Source organism: Suncus etruscus, chromosome 9 (assembly GCF_024139225.1).
Source record: "Suncus etruscus isolate mSunEtr1 chromosome 9, mSunEtr1.pri.cur, whole genome shotgun sequence".
In the NCBI taxonomy this organism is placed as follows: Eukaryota; Metazoa; Chordata; class Mammalia; order Eulipotyphla; family Soricidae; genus Suncus; species Suncus etruscus.
The window spans coordinates 64,250,167-64,268,169 of NC_064856.1; the positions used below are offsets into that span (position 1 = coordinate 64,250,167).

Below are 18,003 nucleotides of genomic sequence, written 5' to 3' on the forward strand. Positions count from 1 at the left end.
CACCACTATAAGTATAAGCCTGATCAAAACTACCAATCCCAGTTCTCTAGGGTACTATGAAGGCCCTCCCGGAAGGTAGCTTTAGTTCTTGTTGTCCACTGGCACAGCCTCAGCCTTCTTCCCAGGCTAAGATGATGCTCACTAATTAATTTTTGCATCCTGCTCCAAAGCAGGTATCTAGATGTGTTAGAGCTGAGGCTTCTATGGAGATCATTCTTATTCCTGCCTACAGGCAGTCAAAGCAGTCGAATTTCAGCCAGCACTAACATGTGTTTTGTAAATCTAAAACAGCTTAATTCCAGTCTGCATTATATATTGGAATTCTGACTGTTGTTTTAATATATATCATTAAGTCCTAGTGTTGGTATGGGGATGATGAGGCCTTTCTCAGCTGGCTGGGCCTGGCTCCTGCAGACCCTACAGCCTGGCAGGTCTGAAGGTTGCAGGGTGACACAGAAAAATTCACAAAGCAGTCAGATGAAGTTCCAGGAGTCAGCCAGCTTTATTTCACTGTCCTATCCTAACCGCCATGTACATTTCCTCACATGGCTTCTATGCTAAGTAAGCCTTTTCCTAGAAGCCACTTCTCTGTTCCTTCCTTCTTTGGCTCTCTTTGCCTCTGTCTCCCTTTCAACAGCTCTTCAGGCTCCATTGCTGACTAACTCTTTGCTGATGCTCCTTGTTGATTCTCTCTGTTGATACTCCACTGATTCTCTAATTCTTTTTTGTTGTTGTTTTTGGTTTTTGGGTCACACCCAGTGGCACTCGGGTTACTCCTGGTTCTGTGCTCAGAAATTGCTCCTGGCAGGCACAGGGGACCACATAGGATGCCGGAACTCGAGCCACTATCTGTCCTGGATAAGCTGCATGCAAACACCCTAGCACTCTGCTGTCTCTCCAGCCCTTCTAACTCTCCTTCTTATCCCCTCTCTCCCCCCATGCAGACACCTCCTCCCACCTATTCCAGGTGTGGGTGGATCTGCTCTTTCGGGTGGGATAAATAAGAAAGGGGATTGAGGAGGGGATACCCACATTCTCCACTCTTTTTGTATTATTACAGAAGCACTATTGATAAATCTAGAACATCCAAGTTTCTTTTCATAGACTTCTCTAAACAAAACCACAAGAACATTTTTGCAGATAATACAGTTTGAAAATAAGCTGCTACATAAGATACACAATATAACAAACAGCATAGCAATAGGAGTCATTCACTAGGATAGATCAGAACTTTCAAAACTCTAACATGCATTTCCCCAGAATTGTGCAAACAAATATTAAAGCACTAAAGTTAGATACAAAAATTTTTTGTTTGCAGTGGGGCTTAGAACAAAACAATAAGATCCATACAGATAAAACACAATTTAACCAGCAATATAGTGGCTGACAAAAATAGAGTCAAGAGATTAGCCTAGGTCTAGGATAATATTTTGGAGGTAACCCAGGAACAGAAAGTTCTGAAAGCAGCTTCTTCTCAGCCGATCTTCAGCTGGACTTGGCTCCTCCATCTTCACCTTCTTTGTTAGGCTGCTGGAGTCTCTTCGATAAACTGCTGCAGGTTAGGGGTCTAAGGTCCTCACAAAAGTTGCCTTTGGTGGAGGAAAGATGGTAGACGGTAGTGTCTGGGATGCTGCCCAGATTCTTCAACTCTTTCTCCTTTACTGCCTGCTTCTGTCTCACCTGAGGGGGCCTCTATCACCAGAGATGGTGGGCCAGCTGAGTGAGGCCGGGGGATGAATTGACAGAACCTATGTCGATTGAAAGCATATCTGCTACCTTTCACTGGCATCCCACCAAGTCCAGCTACATTAGCAGCTTTTGATCCCGTCTCTCCTTTCATGATATCAAACTCCACAGTGTCCCCATCACCAACACTACACAGAAACTTTCTGGGATTGTTTCTCTTAATAGCTATCCAGTGAATAAAGACATCTTCTTTGGTGTCATTTCTGTTAATAAATCCATAACCATTCTGGACATTGAACCATTTAACAGTGCCCAAGAATTGGATTGCTAGCACTGGCTTGTCTACCTGACTCAGTGCTTGGGACATAGGGGTATCTTTGGTTAAGCCATTTTTACACTCTGAAGTCTGCAGAGATGGTAGCTGGCTCATAATTCTTTGGAGATGGAGATTGGGGTCTCTTTGGTTTAGAGCTGTAAACAGTAAGTTATCAGTTCTGGAAAGGCCTTTAGATCGAGAACTCATTACCATTGGGAAGGCACTCTTCCCCTCTTGTGACATATGTGCAGGAAAATGTTTAGGGAGCCTGGCACGTACAGATCAGAGTAATAAATGCAGGTAGATAAGGAGAGCAACATGAAGCCATTCAGAATAGGAGCCATGTTCACCGATGTTCCAGTGAAAGGCACAGCACATTCAGTTCAGCTTGAGGGGACTGTCATGATAATAATCCACCAAAAGGTAAAGTCACTCATCACTGTTGCAGTATTCTTTTGGGGTCCACGGTTCAAGTCAGCCCAGGGTTTAGGTGCCAGTTGTTGTTTTAATATATAAATTAAAGAGGTCTAATGTTGGTAGGGGTTGGTGAGGCCCTTCTCTGCTCAGCCCAGCTCCTGCAGCCCCTACAGCCTGGCGGGTCTGAAGTTTGCAGGGAGACAATGGAGAAAATCACAAAGCAGTCACAAAGAAGTTCTAGGAGTCAGCCAGCTTTATTTCATGGTCTTAACCACCATTTTCATTTCTTTATATGCCTTCGATGCTAAGCCTTTTCCTAGCTGCTTCTTCTCTGGCTCTCTCTGCTCTGTCTCCCTTTCAGCTGTTCTTCAGAACTTCATCACTGACTTCCCTTTGCTGAATCTCCTTGATACTCTGCTGATTTTGATTCTTCCTTCTCTAACTCTCTTTATCCCCTCTTCCTCCCAAGCAGACTCTTCCTCCCACCCATTCCATGTATGGATGGTTCTAATCATTCAGGTGGGATAAATAAGAAGTTGGGGGAGGGGACACCCACATCTGATTATATTTTATTTAAAATATTTTTATTCATTTAAAAAGATTTATCACTATTAATCTTTTTTTTGTTTGTTTGTTTGTTTGTTTTTTGGGCCACACCCTGTAACGCTCAGGGGTTACTCCTGGCTATGTGCTCAGAAGTTGCTCCTGGCTTGGGGGACCATATGGGACACCGGGGGATCGAACCGCGGTCCATCCAAGGCTAGCATAGGCAAGGCAGGCACCTTACCTTTAGCGCCACCACCCGGCCCCATTATCACTATTAATCTTAAGCAGCTTCTTGAGCTCAGGACATAAGCCAGCTCATACTTGTTAATTTTTCCCAACTATTTTCAAAAATAAATAGTTTTCACTATTTCATACTGGCTCTTAAGGGATTTATTTTTTGTTTGTTGGGCCACACTCTGCGGTACTTAGTGGTTACTCTTGGCTCTGCACTCCTTGTGGGCTCAGGGCACCATACAGGATGCCAATGATCAAATCCCAGTTGGTCACGTGCAAGGCAAATACTCTACCTGCTGTGCTATCAATCCAGCCCTTTGAGGGATCTTTTTAATAATGTATTTGGGAATATGTTGGAAGAAGAATAAAAAAAATGGCCACTCCAATTTTAAAAGTCATAGGTTTGAGGGGCTGGAGAAATAGTACAGCCAGCAGGGCACTTGCCTTGCACACTGCCAACTGAGGTTTGATAACTGCATTTTATATGGTTCTTCTAGCATTGCCAAGAGTAATTCCTGAGTGTAGAGTCAGGAGTAACCCTGAGCTTCACTGGGTGTTGTCCAAAAACAAACAAACAAGATCTTAAGTTTGAGTATCATCTAAGACACTTATTAGCTCTCTAACCCTGTGCTAAGCATTTGCCCTAAAGGAAAATGGTGAGCTCTCTGAGTCTCCAAAAATGGTGGGTTGGGAGACCGCACAGGGGTCAGAATGAACGCTTAGTTCCATCTTTGATATCACATGGCCTACAGGTCATTGTTCATTACAGCCCTGAGATCCCCAAGCATTAGAGAGGTGACCCTAGAGGCCTTTGTGCATCACTGTGGTGACCCTGATAGTCCATAGCTCTGTAGTGTCCAAGCAACACTACATCCACAGGCTTTAGCACTGTACCAGGTTGGCAAAGTATTGCCAGGAGTGATTTCCCTGAACACCACTTTGGAGTCCCCAGGGGGGAAAAAAACTAGAGCAAAAAATAAAAAAATTAAAGTGGTAATAATAAATAATAAATTTCTGCAACAGAGTGCAAGTTTGAGGGATCATCCTTGCTAGTCTGTACAAGCACTGAGAGTAGTTAATTTCTGCACAGAACTGAGAGTAGAATGCCTGACATTATTAATAATTGCAGTATATTGAAACTTACTATCCAACAGCTACTAAATAAGTACTTGTCCCTTGGAAACTTGTTACATATCCAAATGCTTCTCAGATCCTACCCTCAAATCAATTGATTTAGAAATTCTAAGGGAGGATATGTCTAGAAATCTGTCCATTAGATGAAACATTACGTTTACAAACCATCAGGAATGGTTTAGGAATTCAAGAGATGGAAAACGAAATCTTTGCATACACAGAAGCACTATAGCTAATAATTTATGCTGAATGCTGACACCAGCTTTTCATGGAGGTTCCAGAGTTACTGATTTAGCTCCATCTTGTGGCTTTTGTAGCTCTCAGAACTGTTCCTTCCAAAGAAATAGAAGTAGGAGATTTGGGGAAACTAAATATCTTAGCTAGTCCTATTCAGGCCCTCTCTTACTCCCCAAAGGTCTGCTTCATGTCTTTGTCAGAAAGTTATTGAAATACCTAGTGAGAATTCAGCCACACCACGAAAAATAAATAGTTCCTACATAGTACAGCCCCAATAGCCTGAGTCAATATCTCCCCAATTGTCATATGTGTTCCTGACTGTCACCCCAATAACATATGAGCACCCTGAAGGCAGGAATCATGTCTTAATCATCTGTTTTCCCAGTACCTGGGGTATACATGAGACACCTAATAAATGGGTGTTGAATGAATAAAGTGTCACCCTCAATTCAGGGAGGTATTTGTTCCTCGAGCATTCAGGTGGTGTACATGTCCTCACAGCCAATATATTTCAGGTCTTGGTGACAAAAAGGCAACAGGATTGCCTAGAGAACTGTGAAATGTCATCTTAACCATGCTCTTCCATCTATCGGCTATATCCCAAGCCACAGGAAAGCTGTTTGGCTGTCTTGTAGCAGATTGGAATCCCATTAGGAATAGCCAAGAAAAGCAAACTGTAACTATTCATTTCTTTTCTTTGTCATAATTTGTTTTCCTAGTGGCAGGCGAGGTTGAACTGAGCTTTGTCTGTTGACAGTTTGGAAAAGGATAATTATAATTTTGCAGATTCTGGATGGTGGAGGACTGGATTCTGCTTTGGGCTTTAGGGAAAAATAAAACAATTGGTGTTGTAAGTAGAAGCATAGCACTGTTTCATTAGGAAGAATTCTTAGACTTTCAAAATTTGTTCCTGTCTTCCAGTACTTGTCATGCTGGGCAGGTACAAAAGGCTATCCTGTTCTCCACCCACTGGCCCCTATGTTATAAGTCATTCATCTAGCTTACTTAGAAGAAGCAGGACAAATATTGATTTCTTCCTCAAATTGCTCTGTGGGACCTTCCTATTTCTTTCATTGCTATGGTCCTATCTGCTATGGTCATATTCAATGTAAGATGACATCTAGCTTTTAACCCCAAACAAAGGCATTTCTCCCACATTCCTATTTCCTATAAATATCTCTTTTGATACATAAAAGTCCACCTGAACACTCTGTCCTGCCCTGTCCTGCCCTGCCCTACCCTTCCCTACCTTGCCCTGATGGATTTTGCTCTGTAATAATTTTTAAAAAGTCAGTTCTGGTTTTTGACTGAGGCAGAGAGACAGAGAGACATTGAGGCAAAAAAGCAGGCTGGTTTCATTGCTCTCTCCTGACTGGCTTGGCTTATTATTTCTTTCCTGCTACACTGCTTCTTCAGACCCATCCACTTAAGGGGTTAGAAACATGGTTTTTGGAGTGATCTCACACCCATGGATTTTTATTTTACAATTTAACTTTATTAAAAATCAGCAGGGAACTCATCCTTCACTTGAAAATGTTGACCATTAAATTCAGATTATTAAAAAATAACATTGTCCCTGTTCTGATCTTTCTCTCTCAAAAGTGTTTACAGGTCTATCCCCCATAACAAATGTAAATGACTTTGAGTAAGGTAGTTCCATGGCTCTGTTCATGAAAATGGAATAGTTACATCTCTTTGATTCCATTCTGTACTTCCCAGATATTAAGATAATGGCTTCTCAAAAAAAAATCTTCCCTTCTTGTAGCCTGGCTATCATGTTGCCTGTGCTATTCAGCATCATGAGTTTATAAAAAGCCAATTGGCTTTTTAATTTCCAATGGCATGTTTTTCTGATTGATCTCCTCTGCACATACCACCTGGGCCAGCAAAAAAGGAAGACCATATTCTGAATATAGTCCAGTCAATATTCAGGCAACAAAACTCTTTTTTTTTAATTAAATTTTTATTTAAGCACCATGATTACAAACATGATTGTAGTTGGGTTTCAGTCACAAACAGAACAACCCCCTTCACCAGTGCAACATTCCCACACCCAATGAACCCTCCTCCCTCCTTCCCATTCCCTGCCTGTATTCGAGATAGGCATTCTACTACAATTATTTTTCTTAAGTTCAGTAAACTGTTTTTTTTTTTCTTTCTTAAAGGATAGGTGTTAAAGGGGCCAGAGAGATAGCACAGCTCTGTTTGCCTTGCAAGCAGCTGATCCAGGACCTAAGGTGGTTGGTTCGAATTCTGGTGTCCCATATGGTTTCCTGTGTCTGCCAGGAACTATTTCTGAGCAGATAGCCAGGAGTTATACTGAGCACCGCTGGGTGTAGCCCCAAAACCAAATAAATAAATAAATAATTAAAAGGATAAGTGAAAAAATACAGTAGTGAAGGTGTGAAAGTGGCCATCACTGTTGTTTGCATTGGCCCAGCAAAATATGGGGAAAATGGGGAAAAATCCTTGACCTAATTACAAGAAGGCCTCACCCCAGAAGTTTATTGGCATAAAACCGACTCTGGGCTCCAGGCATACCAGTCTGTCCAACCGCTGAGCCATTCTCCATGGCCGCACTTCAGCTGTTGTTGATGTCAGGTTCCTGTATTTAAAGATTCTGGATTCTGTGCATTTCCTTCATCAAAGTCAGGCTGATGTGGAGCATCCTCTAGTTTCACCTCACCATTAAATGCAGAGAGACCTGCCCTGCAAGCAGGTTGTTGTTAATTCGTCTGGGTGTTGAGAGCACTCTTTGGAGTAAATTAATGCCAGAGCAGTGGTAGGGTCTTCCCTGGTAGAGGTATGCATCCTGGTAATGTTATAGACAATTGTGGTTGTTTCCATAGATGGCATCTATTGTTCAGGGGTATATGGGCAATGCCCATTCTTCTCAAGCCTAAGCCAAATCATTATGCCAATGTTCAGGGTATGAGGCCTAACTGAATTACAAAATTTGTGTTCCCATCTCTATTAGATAAGAACTTGTTTGCATATGTAATATTTTCCCACTTTAATGTGCCAATGCAAAAGAGAAACAATGCCACAAGGTATTGTTTTTGCATCTGGAAGCCGAGGGAACAAATCCAACATTTCCCGTAACTTGGTTCTAACATGAATTCTATACAGAGATACTCTTTTACCAGCATTGCTTATTGAACAGATCTCAAAGGGGAGAAAGCAAACAAACAAACAAACAAAAAAACAGTGGGCAAAATTGTCACTATATAAGAGGATATTCAAAAAGAGTTATAAATGTTAAGGGAATACATCTAAGATATACAAAGGAGACACACATATGTTTCTTTTATGTAACAAAACTCTTGAAGTTAGTTGTAAGAAGGTATTTTTTTCCTTTCCCATCTCTGTCTTCAAAGTATCAGTGTTAATATTAAATAAAAATCAAATCTTTTTTTTAACAATCTTACAAGATGGCATTGTTAGGTTGTTTCAAGCACTTCTTTGAAGTAATTTTTCTCAGAAAAGAATTTAACTTTTATTCATTGTATACTCAAAAAAGATTTTAAATTACTAGATTATGGAAAATGCAAACAGGACAAGATATACTGTTAAACATTAAAAATGTCTAAAATATAGCATCATTAAGTATAATTAGAAATCCATTTCAACAATGCTTCACAGATCTATAACTTAAAGGTAATTTCTGTCATTTGAATATGATGGCAGAGCTAATGGCAGGATTGGATTCTTAAGATAAAAACAATCCATTCCACATTAGGAGTTATTACTTTAATTGAATATCTGGATCACGACAGTGATAGTAATGTTAGCATTATTATCCATTATCTTGGTTATATTCACCCCAGTATTTCCTGAGAAAATATAGCCCATTAGATGGACAAAAGAATAATTTTTTAAAAGTCTGCAAGATTTTGATGGCTCATTATGCCAAGGTCAGGGCAAAGGAATGGCCCTAACCTTGAAATAGAACAGAGAACCTGGCCTTGGCTATAGGTGCTTAAAACAACTGAAAAGAAAATCTTTTTGCTTGAACTTCAACCACAACATATATTGCTCAAAATTTGTTTTTATTGATTCATTGCATTTATTCACTTACCCATTTATTCCTTCAACTGACCCATTCATTCATTCATCCTATATATTCTGTACACCTTCAAGGAACCACAACAGTTTCAGAACATAAAGATACAAAGATGATTTAGTAAAAAAGAGATGATTGAAAACCTATTGTATCTCAAATAAAAATGTAACAGGAGCCTTTTAACAATATATGATTTATTTACACTACAGTACATAACACAGTGTTATTCTATTTTACACCTGGAGAAACTAAGGACCAAGCAAGTGAAATGACATGTTCAAATCTAGATCTAGAAAGGGGAAAAAAAGTCAGGATGCAAACTTAGGTATGTCTTATCTCAAGGCCCAATTTATTTCTACTGTACTTGAACTCAAGTAATAAACATATTTTTTAAATTATGATAAGGTGTAATAGAATCTACAGTATTAAGAAGCAGGGCAACCCTTGAGGAAAAGCCAGTTTCCCAATCTTCCTGAACTCACACTTCCTGGGAAATTTATGAGATCTTCCAAAGTGCCTCTATCTATATCTATCCATAACCCTATCACCCCATCATTCTCTTTTACTCTATCTCCTAATTAAAAGTTTAGTGGCTTTGTCTTTCCCCCATCCTCTCTGAGAAGGGCCCTTATTCTCCCAAAAGGAAAATATATCAAAGCAAAAAAGGGTTCCACTAAATTTCTACCAACACTTTTGAACTTTTCCTGAAGAAATATTAATACACCTTTCCAACCTCTCTTGTGGTCTCTCTGTCTATCAGTTTTCTGAGAACCACTGCCTTCAGATTTCTGCATGGACATCACTATCTTCTCCTACCCACATCAGCAGCTCTGATTGGGATTTGGACCACTTAATGCTATTAGTGCTATACGTTCTGGAGTCATGTAGGAATCAAGATATTTCATTCTCGGGGCCGGGCGGTGGCGCTGGAGGTAAGGTGCCTGCCTTGCCTGCGCTAGCCTAGGACGGACAGCGGTTCGATCCCCTGGCGTACCATATGGTCCCCCAAGAAGCCAGGAGCAACTTCTGAGCGCATAGCCAGGAGTAACCCTGAGCGTCACAGGGTGTGGCCCAAAAACCAAAAAAAAAAAAAAAAAAAGATATTTCATTCTCAAGGAGTCAGCTAGGATTCACTGGCAGGTGATACAATGACCCCATGTCCAAATCAAAGAAATATATATATAGGGTTTTTGGGCCACACCCAGTAATGCTCAGGGGTTATCCCTGACTATGTGCTTAGAAATCGCTCCTGGCTTTAGGGACCATATGGGATGGTGGGGGATCAAACTGCGATTCATCCTAGGTCAGTTGCTTGCAAGGCAAACGCCCTACCACTGTGCCACTGCTCCACCCCAAAGGACCATTTCTTTTTTTCTTTTTTTTTTTTTTTTGGCATTTAGGAAATAAAATGGTTTTTTTTTTGTTTTTTCTTTTTTTTAATTTATTTAAACACCTTAATTACATACATGATTGTGTTTGGGTTTCAGTCATGTAAGGAACACCACCCATCACCAGTGCAACATTCCCATCACCAATGTCCCAAGTCTCCCTTCGCCCCACCCGACCCCCGCCTGTACTCTAGACAAGCTCTCCATTTTCCTCATACATTCTCATTATTAGGACATTTCAAAATGTAGTTATTTCCCTAACTAAACTCATCACTCTTTGTGGTGAGCTTCCTGAGGTGAGCTGGAACTTCCAGCTCTTTTCTCTTTTGTGTCTGAAAATTATTATAACAAGGGTGTCTTTCATTTTTCTTAAAACCCATAGATGAGTGAGACCATTCTGCGTTTTTCTCTCTCTCTCTCTGACTTATTTCACTCAGCATAATAGATTCCGTGTACATACATGTATAGGAAAATTTCATGACTTCATCTCTCCTGACAGCTGCATAATATTCCATTGTGTATATGTACCATAGTTTCTTTAGCCATTCGTCTGTTGAAGGGCATCTTGGTTGTTTCCAGAGTCTTGCTATGGTAAATAGTGCTGCAATGAATATAGGTGTAAGGAAGGGGTTTTTGTATTGTATTTTTGTGTTCCTAGGGTATATTCTTAGGAGTGGTATAGCTGGATCGTATGGGAGCTCGATTTCCAGTTTTTGGAGGAATCTCCATATCGCTTTCCATAAAGGTTGAACTAGACAGCATTCCCACCAGCAGTGGATAAGAGTTCCTTTCTCTCCACATCCCCGCCAACACTGTTTATTCTCATTCTTTGTGATGTGTGCCATTCTCTGTGGTGTGAGGTGGTATCTCATCATTGTTTTGATTTGCATCTCCCTGATGATTAGTGATGTGGAACATTTTTTCATGTGTCTTTTGGCCATGCGTATTTCTTCTTTGTCAAAGTGTCTGTTCATTTCTTCTCCCCATTTTTTGATGGGGTTAGATGTTTTTTTCTTGTAAAGTTCTGTCAGTGCCTTGTATATTTTGGAGATTAGCCCCTTATCTGATGGGTATTGGGTGAATAGTTTCTCCCACTCAGTGGGTGGCTCTTGTATCCTGGGCACTATTTCCTTTGAGGTGCAGAAGCTTCTCAGCTTAATATATTCCCATCTGTTAATCTCTGCTTTCACTTGCTTGGAGAGTGCAGTTTCCTCCTTGAATATGCCTGTAATGTCCTGGAGTGTTTTACCTATGTGCTGTTCTATATATCTTATGGTTTTGGGTCTGATATCGAGGTCTTTAATCCATTTGGATTTTACCTTCGTACATAATGTTAGCTGGGGGTCTAAGTTCAATTTTTTGCAAGTGGCTATCCAATTGTGCCAACACCACTTGTTGAAGAGGCTTTCCCTGCTCCATTTAGGATTTCCTGCTCCTTTATCAAAAATTAGGTGGTTGTATGTCTGGGGAACATTTTCTGAGTATTCAAGCCTATTCCACTGATCTGAGGACCTGTCCTTATTCCAATACCATGCTGTTTTGATAACTGTTGCTTTATAGTACAGTTTAAAGTTGGGGAAAGTAATTCCTCCCATATACTTTTTCCCAATGATTGCTTTAGCTATTCGAGGGTGTTTATTGTTCCAAATGAATTTCAAAAGTGTCTGATCCACTTCTTTGAAGAATGTCATGGGTATCTTTAGAGGGATGGCATTAAATCTGTATAATGCCTTGGGGAGTATTGCCATTTTGATGATGTTAATCCTGCCAATCCATGAGCAGGGTATGCGTTTCCATTTCCTTGTGTCCTCTCTTATTTCTTGGAGCAGAGTTTTATAGTTTTCTTTGTATAGGTCCTTCACATATTTAGTCAAGTTGATTCCAAGATATTTGAGTTTGTGTGGCACTATTGTGAATGGGGTTGTTTTCTTAATGTCCATTTCATCCTTATTACTATTGGTGTATAGAAAGGCCATTGATTTTTGTGTGTTAATTTTGTAGCCTGCCACCTTGCTATATGAGTCTATTGTTTCTAGAAGCTTTTTGATAGAGTCTTTAGGGTTTTCTAAGTAGAGTATCATGTCATCTGCAAACAGTGAGAGCTTGACTTCTTCCTTTCCTATCTGGATTCCCTTGATATCCTTTTCTTGCCTAATCGCTATAGCAAGTATTTCCAGTGCTATGTTGAATAGGAGTGGTGAGAGAGGACAGCCTTGTCTTGTGCCAGAATTTAGAGGGAAGGCTTTCAGTTTTTCTCCATTGAGGAAAATATTTGCCACTGGCTTGTGGTAGATGGCCTTCACTATATTGAGAAAGGTTCCCTCCATTCCCATCTTGCTGAGAGTTTTGATCAAGAATGGGTGTTGGACCTTATCAAATGTTTTCTCTGCATCTATTGATATGATCATGTGGTTTTTATTTTTCTTGTTATTGATGTTGTGTATTATGTTGATAGATTTACGGATGTTAAACCAGCCTTGCATTCCTGGGATGAAACCTACTTGATCGTAGTGGATGATCTTTTTAACGAGGCATTGAATCCTATTTGCCAGGATTTTGTTGAGGATCTTTGCATCTGCATTCATCAGTGATATTGGTCTGTAATTTTCTTTTTTCGTAGCATCTCTGTCTGGTTTAGGTATCAAGGTGATGTTGGCTTCATAAAAGCTATTTGGAAGTGTTTCTGCTTGTTCAATTTCATGAAAGAGTCTTGCCAAGATTGGCAGTAGTTCCTCTTGGAAAGTTTGATAGAATTCATTAGTGAATCCATCTGGACCTGGGCTTTTGTTTTTCGGCAGACATTTGATTACTGTTTTAATTTCATCAATGGTGATGGGGGTGTTTAGATATGCTACATCCTCTTCCTTCAACCGTGGAAGATTATAAGAGCCCAAGAATTTATCCATTTCTTCCAGGTTCTCATTTTTAGTGGCGTAGAGTTTTTCAAAGTAGTTTCTGATTACCCTTTGAATCTCTGTCATATCAGTAGTGATCTCTCCTTTTTCATTCCTAATACGAGTTATCAAGTTTCTCTCTCTCTCTCTTTCTTTGTTAGGTTTGCCAGTGGTCTATCAATCTTGTTTATTTTTTCGAAGAACCAACTTCTGCTTTCGTTGATCTTTCGGATTGTTTTTTGAGTTTCCACTTCGTTGATTTCTGCTCTCAGCTTTGTTATTTCCTTCTGTCTTCCTATTCTTGGGTCCTTTTGTTGAGCATTTTCTAGTTCTATTAGCTGTGTCATTAAGCTACTCATGTAAGCTCCTTCTTCCTTCCTGATGTGTGCTTGCAAAGCTATAAATTTTCCTCTCAGTACTGCTTTTGCTGTGTCCCATAAGTTCTGATAGTTTGTGTCTTTATTGTCATTTGTTTCCAGGAACCTTTTTATTTCCTCCTTGATTTCATCTCGGACCCACTGGTTATTGAGCATGAGGCTGTTTAACTTCCAGGTGTTAAAGTGTTTCTTCTGAGTCCCTTTGGAATTCACAAATAATTTCAGAGCCTTGTGGTCAGCGAAGGTAGTCTGCAAAATTTCTATCCTCTTGATCTTATGGAGGTATGTTTTATGTGCCAGCATGTAGTCTATCCTGGAGAATGTCCCATGTACATTGGAGAAGAATGTGTATCCAGGTTTCTGGGGATGGAGTGTCCTATATATATCCACTAGGCCTCTTTCTTCCATTTCTCTCCTCAGGTCTAGTATATTCTTGTTGGGTTTCAGTCTGGTTGACCTATCCAGTGTTGACAAAGCCGTGTTAAGGTCCCCCACAATTATTGTGTTGTTGTTGATATTATTTTTCAGATTTGTCAACAGTTGTATTAAATATTTTGCTGGCCCCTCATTCGGTGCATATATGTTTAGGAGAGTGAATTCTTCCTGCTCTACGTACCCCTTGATTAATATAAAATGTCCATCTTTGTCCCTTACAACCTTCCTGAGTATAAAGTTTGCATTATCTGATATTAGTATGGCCACTCCAGCTTTTTTATGGGTGTTGTTTGCTTGGATAATTTTTCTCCAGCCTTTTATTTTGAGTCTATGTTTGTTCTGACTATTTAGGTGCGTTTCTTGTAGGCAGCAGAAGGTTGGATTGATTTTTTGATCCATTTAGCCACTCTGTGTCTCTTAACTGGTGCATTTAGTCCATTGACGTTGAGAGAAAGAATTGTCCTGGGATTTAACGCCATCTTTATTTCAAAGTTTGGTGTGTCTTTTGGGGAGTCTTGTCTTAGATTAGGTCTTTCAGTTTTTCTCTTAAGACTGGTTTTGTGTCTGTGAAGTTTCTGAGCTGTTTTTTGTCTGTGAAACCATGTATTCTTCCGTCAAACCGGAAAGTGAGTTTTGCTGTGTATAGTATTCTGGGTGAAGCATTCATTTCATTCAGTCTTGTCACAATATCCCACCACTGCTTTCTGGCATTGAGTGTTTCTGGTGACAGGTCTGCTGTAAATCTCAGGGAAGCTTGCTTGAACGTGATTTCCCCTTTTGATCTTGCTGTTTTCAGAATTCTGTCTCTATCTGTGGGATTTGTCATTGTGACTAGGATGTGTCTTGGGGTGGTTTTTCTGGGGTCTCCTTTGGTTGGTACTCTTCGGGCATGCAGGATTTGATCACATATATTCTTTAGCTCTGGAAGTTTCTCTTTAATGATGTTCTTGACCGTTGATTCTTCCTGGAAATTTTCTTCCTGGGTCTCTGGGACTCCAGTGATTCTTAAGTTGTTTCTATTGATCTTATCATAGACTTCTATTTTCATCTGTTCCCATTCTTTGACTAATTTTTCCATTGACTGCTCATTTGCTTTAAGTATTTTGTCCAATCTCTCCTGCTGTATGGAATTGTTATGTATCTCATCTTCCACAGCACCAAGTCTATTCTCAGCTTCTGATACCCTGTCCCAGAGCTTATCCATTTTGTCATTCACTTCGTTTACTGACTTTTTCAGTCCTGTTAGTTGACATGTTATTTCAGTTTGGATTTTTGTGATTTCTGTCTTCATATTTTCTTGGTTCTTATTAGTGTTCTGTTCAACTCGATCCATGGTTTCTTGGAGTCCCTTGAGCATCTTCCATATTGCTAGTCTAAAGTCCTTATCTGAGAGGTTGATTAGTTGGTTGGTCATTATCTGGTCCTCAGAATTGTCATCTTCATTCTCTATGTCTGATGCTGGCCTGCGTTGTTTCCCCATTGTCACACTTGTATTGTGGTTTTTTCTACGTGTTGTGGTGGTATTCATTGTCTATATGATGCAGGCAGCACACTCCTCTGGCTCCTCCCTTTCTGGATGGGCTGACTTGCCTCTAAGGGAGGGGAGTCTTCTGTGGATGAAGCCTCACACTGGGTCAAATCTTAGGCCCGAGCATGCAACAGAGAAGACAGTCCGGAGGGAAATGTTTGCTTCTGTGATATAGCGCCATTCTTAGTGTGATTTTTCCTTCTTGTTGCAATGGAGTTCTTTCCTTAGAAAGAGTGCACAGCCGTGTAGCGAAGCGGAGCGGCCGTGCTCCGCTGGAGCCTCTTTTTGCCCCACTCGCAAGAGTTTCACGCAAGAGGACAGTAGACAGACATAGACAGGTCGCACTCACAGTTTTTCACAGTTGGGCCCCACTGGGCCGGTGTACTTTCGCGGATTTTCCCCGCCTGGTGTCACACACAGGGAGCCGGCTTTTGCAAAGCTTTGCCGGTTTTCATGCTCTGTAGTCCCTCTCTGAAAATGGCGTCTGGGCGAGCGAGGTTTCTGGAGCCTCTTTTTGCCCCACTCGCAAGAGTTTCACGCAAGAGGACAGTAGACAGACATAGACAGGTCACACTCACAGTTTTTCACAGTTGGGCCCCACTGGGCTGGTGTACTTTCGCGGATTTTCCCCGCCTGGTGTCACACACATGGAGCCCCAAAGGACCATTTCTAAGAAAGCCTTAAGTAAATACAAAATTTCAAACCACACCTTTTTCTTTTGGAGCCTATTATAGTTTCTTCTTGGTTGAGGCATCTCTGTGACCATAAGCTGAGTCTTTCCAAGCTGTGACAGGTGGGTAGAGCACTCGATAAAAACAGAGGACCAGTTTAGGAAATTTGTATTACCATAGGTTACAGTTTTTATCTTCTCTATGTGGTGTCTGACACATAACAGAGGTTCTCTTTGCTCATGTGCTTTTTCATTTATCAGAATCATTTCAAGAACATTATTTTCAAACATCAGATACTTGTACCAAGCTCACAGATTGGAATTCAGTAGCTTGTAGGGGAGATCAGAACATGGACAAACATTAATTGTCTTCTGCTAGCTCAAAAGCACAATAAGGGGATGGAAGGACATATAGCAAGTAAAGCACTCCTTGCAAGTCATCAACCTGTATTCAGTCTGTAGAACCACTTATGTCTCCCTAGACTCCCCAGAAATGATCCCTAAGCATTGAGCCTGCCATGTCTTGCCCCTAAAACTCTAAAGTACAACGCTGTTGCGGAGCATTAACTTTGGAGCCCTACTCAGGAGTCTGACACCAAATAAGTGTCTGAGTCTTTCTCTATGAAGCTCAGAGGTCAGAAATATGCCACTGAGGGGCCAGAGAAATAGCATTTGCCTTGCATGCAGAAGGTCGATGGTTCGAATCCTGGCATCCCATATGGCCCCCTGAGCCTGCCAGGAGCGATTTCTGAGCATATAGCCAGGAGTAACCCCTGAGCACTGCCGTGTGTGACCCCAAAACTAAAACAAAACAAAAAGGAAAAGAAATATGCCACTGGCCTTCAATTTAAGTTTGGTATCCTCTCTCCCTCTGCCAGAGTATAGCAGTTCTGCAAAGCAAAACAAACAAAAACAAACAAATAAACAAAAAACCTGATTTGTAGTGCAATAGTTTTCTCAGTGTAAATATTGTCACCATCACATTTCACAAGGTGATATCATCAAACAGAGTTGAGAAGAGAATAATATAATCAATTCTCAGGAATCAGATAAATTGGTTCCAACAAAGCACCACATTACTACATGATTGACCTCCTCAAGACATTCAGACATTGTACATATGGTAGAGCATAAACTTAGGATGTGTAATGCCCTGAGCTTGACCCCAAGCACCACATAGTTCTCTCAGCATATTCATTTAATTTTAATTCACTTGCTCAATCAGCCCAGGGAAATAAGGAGAAATTTTCTCTTACTCATCCCCAAAGAACAAGCAAACTTTAGTCGCCCAAGAAACAGAGGTTTCACTCATCCTACAGCACAGTTAATGTCTCTCCAAAGTCAAATTGCCTCCACTTTTTCAAAAGCTCTTGGCATAGTAACAAGTTGATGGGGAGAGAAGTGTGGGGAGCAGGAAATTCTAGAATTGCCAAGATTGTCAAAAGTTGAGTAACACTTAAACACAAAAATAGAATGTGATAAAATTGAACTAACTGCAACATAATTTGCAATATTTTTTCTAAAAAATATTCATTTTCATGTCACCATGTTAAGATCAATCAGGACAGGATACATTAAACTTAGGTGCTGGTCTGAGGCAAGGTTTCAGGTGTAATGATCTCCTGCACCACATGGCATTCATACACCAAGGCTGTGGCCCTAGGGAACCAAAAGGCCCAACACCATTGTGAGTGGCCTGGAATTCCTGTCAATTCCTGAAATTGACAGTACTATAAGATGTGATCCCCACAACAAAAGACCAAAATAAGGTCTTATAAATTACAAGTTATAAACTAAGCTCCTTTATTTGATAGTCCTGCTGTGTCTCTGAGACTCTGGGAATCATGAAGAATCTAATCTGTAACTTTTGTGAAAACGAAAACAGACCCCAATCTTGTCTCCACCTTTTTACCTGTCCCTTTATCCCCATTTTTCTTCCCCTTTCCTTTCTACTTCCAAGCCATGTAAATCCCACATTTTCCCTTCTGCCTCTGGTCTTTGCCTCTCAAAGACTTTCCAAAGCCAGATGTATAAAAAAGGAAAGTAATTTTCCCTCTGCTATTCGAGGCTCTTGGCTA

General features: G+C 40.6%; 1 protein-coding gene and 1 pseudogene across 2 annotated transcripts in view; one reads left to right on the forward strand and one right to left on the reverse strand.

Moving 5' to 3' along the window:
- Positions 1 to 1,840, reverse strand: part of LOC126017536 (phosphorylase b kinase gamma catalytic chain, liver/testis isoform-like) — a 29,796-nt pseudogene extending 27,956 nt beyond the window's left edge.
- SPON1 (spondin 1) overlaps positions 1 to 18,003 on the forward strand; it is a 341,451-nt gene that overhangs the window by 271,700 nt on the left and 51,748 nt on the right. The window lies entirely within an intron of this gene.